This window comes from Larimichthys crocea, unplaced genomic scaffold (genome assembly GCF_000972845.2).
Source record: "Larimichthys crocea isolate SSNF unplaced genomic scaffold, L_crocea_2.0 scaffold148, whole genome shotgun sequence".
NCBI classification, from domain to species: domain Eukaryota; kingdom Metazoa; phylum Chordata; class Actinopteri; family Sciaenidae; genus Larimichthys; species Larimichthys crocea.
In genome coordinates, this window is record NW_020852030.1 from 1,678,751 (window position 1) to 1,684,750 (window position 6,000).

Sequence of the window (6,000 nt, forward strand, 5' to 3'; positions counted from 1 at the left end):
TTTAAACGGGTAGCATCATAAATGATGAGTTATAAATAAGAGTGCACGTATAAAATCATCACAGTGAGTGCACATCTGTCCCTCACTGCCTGAACTACTCCACGCATGTGATTTAAGGTGAATAAGAGCTCAGAAACATGCCTGATTTGTTAGCGATGTCCTAGATTAATCTCTGATTTAAAAAGAATCTTGATTAATCTCTGTCCAGGCAGTAAATTGTTACATTTTCTTCTTTAATTGTTAAACAATACAACAGTTGACATAAATGTATGCAAATACTGTATATACCTTAAAGCACTTGTTGTTGTTGATGATGATAATCATAAATAATTAATAATTCATGTTTGTTTGTTTCTCTGGAGGCAGCGGCGTCACACAGCGGTCCTACCCTGACATCTACCGGTGAGTTTGTGGAACTGCACCTGCATACATACATGCATGCATACTGCACTTTATACAATCAGTGTGTTCTCTGTACAGTCTCTCAAAGACTAACTTCTTTATAAGGTTTTAGACTTACATATTGCATAGTTAACTGTTACTTGGTTTTTATTTTACTGTTACTGGTTTTGTTTAATGTTATTTATACATGTGTATATAGTCTTAAAATAGGATATTGTATAGGGTTTTAGTGTAAGTAAGTTTTGTTTTCTTGCTATCACTTACTATCTAAGACTTGAACGATTTGAATTAAAAACAATCCTGTCTGTGTTATGTTATATAATGTAAACACATATCTTCACCTTGAAATCCTGTACCGCAACAAGACCTCCTCTTTTCTGTCTCTCGTACTCCGATACTGTGGAGGTGAAATCCCTGTTTGGTTTTGGAGGTCTTGTTGTTGGTGTCCACGTCAGGACAGGACGGTGACAGCAGTGAGAAATTCACACACACAACCGCGCTCCCTCTCCTAAACACACGTACGTTGTTGTATGTAGTGTGTGTTCACAAGAGCTGCTGGTTTGCTGCGAATAAGCAGAGCACATGTTTACAGCTTGCATGTCTCCGTGTTCCTACCCCCACTGCTCACTCTCTTTACAGCAGCAGTGGGGGTAGGAATGCAGGAGGAGCTGTGAGTGAACCTATTCAGATCCACACTGGAGCGACATTAAAATCGCTAAAAGGCTCAATGTGAGCACACATGAGATTCACCTGTAACCCTAACACTCTGCTGCTGGCGCCACTGGACTGCAGTACCACGTTGGGCCTGAGGTGTCGCTGTTGGGTTAGGGTTAGGGTTAGGACAACAGGTAAGTAGCTAAGATTAGGATTAGGACAACAGGTAAGTAGCTAAGATTAGGATTAGGGTTAGGACATCAGGTAAGTAGTTAAGATTAGGGTTAGGGACAACAGGTAAGTAGCTAAGATTAGGATTAGGACAACAGTAAGTAGCTAAATTAGGATTAGGGTTAGGACAACAGGTAAGTAGCTAAGATAGGCATTCAGGGTAGCATCAGGTAAGGTATTAAGATAAGGTTAGGACAACAGGTAATAGGCTAAGATTAGGATTAGGAACAGGTAAGTAGCTAGATTAGGATTAGGGTTGGACAACAGGTAAGTAGCTAAGATAGGGTTAGGGTATGACACAGGTAAGGAGCTCAGTAGGGTTAGGTGTTCGATCCACACTGGACGACATTAAAATCGCTAAAAGGTCCAATGTGAGCACACATGAGATTCAGCTGTAACCCTAACACTCTGCTGCTGGCGCCACTGGGCTGCAGTACCACGTTGGGCCTGAGGTGTCGCTGTTGGGTTGGACAACGGTACAGTAGCTAAGATTAGATTAGGGTTAGGACATAAGGTAAGAGTTAAGATTCGGGTTAGGGTTCAGGACAACAGGTTAAGTGTAAGCTAAGATGACGGATTAGGACAACAGGTAAATAGCTAGATTAGGATTAGGGTTAGGACATCCAGGTAAGTAGTTAAGATAGGGTAGGGTTAGGAACAGGGTAGTTAAGAATTCGGTTAGGACAACAGGTAAGTAGCTAAGATTAGGGTTAGGGTTAGGACATCAGGTAAATAGCTAAGATTAGGACAACAGGTAAGTAGCTAAGATTAGGGTTAGGACAACAGGTAAGTAGCTAAGATTAGGGTTAGGGTTAGGACAACAGGTAAGGAGCTAAGATTAGGGTTAGGGTGTTCAGATCCACACTGGACGACATTAAAATCGCTAAAAGGCTCAATGTGAGCACACATGAGATTCAGCTGTAACCCTAACACTCTGCTGCTGGCGCCACTGGGCTGCAGTACCACGTTGGGCCTGAGGTGTCGCTGTTGGGTCGAAATGTTCAAATAATCCTAAAAAAATCATATTTTTATGAAAAAACTTCATGTTTTGGGCATAAAGAAGGAACGCTTCACGAATTTGCGTGTCATCCTTGCGCAGGGGCCATGCTAATCTTCTCTGTATCGTTCCAATTTTAGTATATGTGCTACCGGAGTAACACAACAGAGCAATATTTCTGAATTCTATATATAGGTGACTGTACCGGGACAATCCACCGTCAGGGTGATGGCAGAAATCACCACTTCTGAGGGCTCTAGAGTGGGTTATGTGATCTTATGCCTTACTTGTCCTACTATCTTGAGTGGCTGGTATGTGGAGGGCTTGAGCTATGAGCCTAGAATGTGCCATAATAACCAGAAATTACATATTTTATGGTTATTTTAGTCACAGAGGGCGTCTGGGTGATCTATGCAATGAGGTGTCACGTCACACAGTCAGAATTGGTGGGTGGAAGGCGGAAGAACAACATCCACATACCAAGACCACATCAAGAAAGAATGTAGGACACATAATGGGCCATAAAATCAGGCAATAACGGCGCACTGCTAGAGCCCATCCAGAAATGTAGAGGTCTAGCCATCAACCCTACGGTGTTGACGTTGTCAAGCCAGGTACAGTACACACATAATATAAGAAAGTCAGAAATAATGTAAGCGACGGTTATTGTTAATTACAAAAAACGACTAAAAAAATATCACGGATAGACTTGCACTTGAACAGAGACAAGGAAAGGATGAGCAGTAGGCGCCTGCCGCAAGAGAGAAATGACACCAAATTCCTTACGGCGTTACCTGTCTGTTAGGACTCAAATCCATGAAGTTTTTATTCAATAAAGATTTGAAATTAAGGATTTGTATAGAGACTTATATAAGGGAACACTAATTTCGACCGCAACAGGGCGGAACAAGGACCATCAGAAGCCCCACGTGGTGACTGGCAGGGCCAGTGGCGCCATCAGCAGTGTTAGGGTTACAGCTGAATCTCATTTGTCTCACATTGAGCCTTTTAGCGATTTAATGTTGTCCAGTGGGAGCTGACACCCTAACCAAGCTTAGCTCCTTACCTGTTTGCCCTAACCCTAACCTTAATCTTAGCTACTTACCTGTTTGTCCTAACCCAATTCTTAGCTACTAACTGTTGTCCTAATCCTATCTTAGCTACTTACTACCTTTGTCCCTAACCCTAATCTTAGCTACTACTTGTCCTACCAATCTTGCTCCTTACTGTTTCCAACCCTAACCCTAATCTTAGCTACTTACCTGTTGTCCTAACCCTAACCCTAACCCAACAGCGACACCTCAGGCCCAACGTGGTACTGCAGTCCAGTGGCGCCAGCAGCAGAGTGTTAGGGTTACAGTGAATCTCATGTGTCTCACATTGAGCCTTTTAGCGATTTTAATGTCGTCCAGTGTGGATCTGAACACCCTAACCCTAATCTTAGCTCCTTACCTGTTGTCCTAACCCTAACCCTAATCTTAGCTACTTACCTGTTGTCCTAACCCTAACCCTAATCTTAGCTCCTTACCTGTTGTCCTAACCCTAATCTTAGCTACTTACCTGTTGTCCTAACCCTAATCCTAATCGCTACTTACCTGTTGTCCTAACCCTAACCCTAATCTTAACTACTTACCTGATGTCTTAACCCTAACCTTAATCTTAGCTACTTACCTGTTGTCCTAACCCTAACCATCACTCACATGTTTCCCGTTGGTGGTCCAGCAGCAGTGGGGTAGGAATGCAGAGAGGAGGAGGCTGTGAGTGAACTATTGTTCTCCGCCGTCCCACCCACCAATCTTGACTGTGTGTGATGTGACACCCTCATTGCATAGATCACCCAGACGCCCTCTGTGGAGCTAAAATATAAACATAAATATGTTAATTTTCTGGTTCTTATGGACATCTATTCTATTCGGAGGGCTATAGCTCAAGCCATCCACATTACACAGCCACTCAAGATAGTAGGACAAGTAAGGCATAAGATCACATAACCCACTCTAGAGCCCTCAGAAGTGGTGATTCTTCGTGCGCTGCGAACGCTGGACGGTGATTGGTCCGGTGACAGTCCACCTATATATAGAATCGAAATATTGGCTCTGTTGTGTTACTTCCGGTAGCACATATCCTTACAAATTGGAACGTAAGAGAAGATTGCATGCCCCTTGCGCAAAGGATGGACACGGCAAAATTACGTGAGAGGTGTTGCCTTCTTTATGCCTGCAAAACCTGAAAGTTTTTTCAATAAAAATATGATTTTTTTAGTTATTGGAACATTTCACCCCCCCAACAAGCGACACTTCTAGGCCCAAACGTGTACTGCAGCCCAGTGGCGCAGCAGCAGAGTTGTGAGGTTACAGCTGAATCTCAATGTGTGCTCACATTGAGCCTTTATAGCGATTTTAAGTCGTCCCGTGTTGATCTGAACACCCTAAACCCTAATCGTAGCTCCTTACCTGTTACCCTAACCCTAACCTTAATCTTAGCGTACTTACCGGTGTGTCCTAACCCTAATCTTTAGCTACTTACCATTTGTCCTATCCTAATCTTAGCTACTCTGACCTGTTGTCCTAACCCTACGTCTTAGCTACTTCACCTATGTCCTAACCCTAACCCTAAATCTTAGCTATGTACCTGTTGTCCGTAAACCCTAATCTTAACGATTACCTGATTGTCCTACCCTAATCCTAATCTTAGCACTACATTGGTCCTAATCCTAAATCTTGCGTTACTCTAACCTGTTGTCCTAAACCCTAACCCTACCCAACAGCGACACCCTCAGGCCCAACGTGGTACTGCAGTCCAGTGGCGCCAGCAGCAGAGTGTTAGGGTTACAGCTGAATCTCATGTGTGCTCACATTGCAGCCTTTTAGCGATTTAATGTCGCCAGTGGTGGATCTGAACACCCTAACCCTAACTTAGTCTTCTTACACCTGTTTGTCCTAACCCTAAATTCTTTAAGCTACTTAGCTACTTCCTGAAGTCCTAACCCTAAGCTCAAACCTCTAACCCTAATCTTAGAGCTCCTTTAACCTGTTGTCCTAACCCTAATCTTAGCTCTCCTTACCTGTTGTCTAACCTAACCAAATCTTAGTACACCTGGCCCTAAAACCACAACACTAACGCCACCCCTAACCCCAACAGTGACACAACCCCCAGAGGCCCAACCCAACGTGGTACTGCAGTCCAGTGGCGCCAGCAGCAGAGTGTTAGGGTTACAGGTGAATCTCATGTGTGCTCACAGTGAGGGGGGGGGGGGAGGGAGGAGGAAAGGAAGGGAAAAAAGAGGAAAGGAGAAAAGGGGGAGGAGGGAAAGAGGGAACGAAGAGAAAAGAAGAAAGAAAAGGGAGGAAAGGAAAAAGAAAAGGGAAAGGGGGGGGGGAGGAAGAGGGAGGGGGGGGGAGGGGAGGAGAGGAGAAGGGGGGGAGGAGGGGGGAGGGAGAGGGAGAGGAGGGTAAAAAAAGAGGGGGAAATGGGTAAAAGGGAGGGGAAAAAAGGATGAGGGGGAGGAAGGGGGGGGGGGGGGGGGGAAAGGGGGGGGGGAGGAGTGAGGTGGGGGAGGGAGGGAGGAGGGAAGGGGGGTAGGAGAAAGGGGTGGGGGGGGGGGGGGTGAGAGAGAGTTGGGTAAAGAAAGAAGGGGGTGGGGGGGGGGGAGGGGAAGGGATGGGAGGTGTGGGGGGTGGGGGGGAAGTGTGGAGGGGAAATGGATGTAAATGTGG

At 45.0% G+C, this 6,000-nt stretch overlaps 1 protein-coding gene and 1 non-coding gene across 2 annotated transcripts in view; both read right to left on the reverse strand.

The window, feature by feature from the left end:
- LOC104933585 (rhamnose-binding lectin) overlaps nucleotides 1-1,040 on the reverse strand; it is a 30,819-nt gene extending 29,779 nt beyond the window's left edge. The window contains exon 1 of the mRNA XM_027275549.1: nucleotides 744-1,040. The gene's annotated coding sequence lies outside the window, so the exon portion shown is untranslated. The remainder of the gene's footprint in view (nucleotides 1-743) is intronic.
- Nucleotides 1,041-2,341: 1,301 nt separating this feature from the next.
- On the reverse strand, nucleotides 2,342-2,447 carry LOC113744748 (U6 spliceosomal RNA). Its single transcript, XR_003461798.1, has one exon. It is a non-coding gene; the product is annotated as a U6 spliceosomal RNA (small nuclear RNA).
- Nucleotides 2,448-6,000: the final 3,553 nt, after the last annotated feature.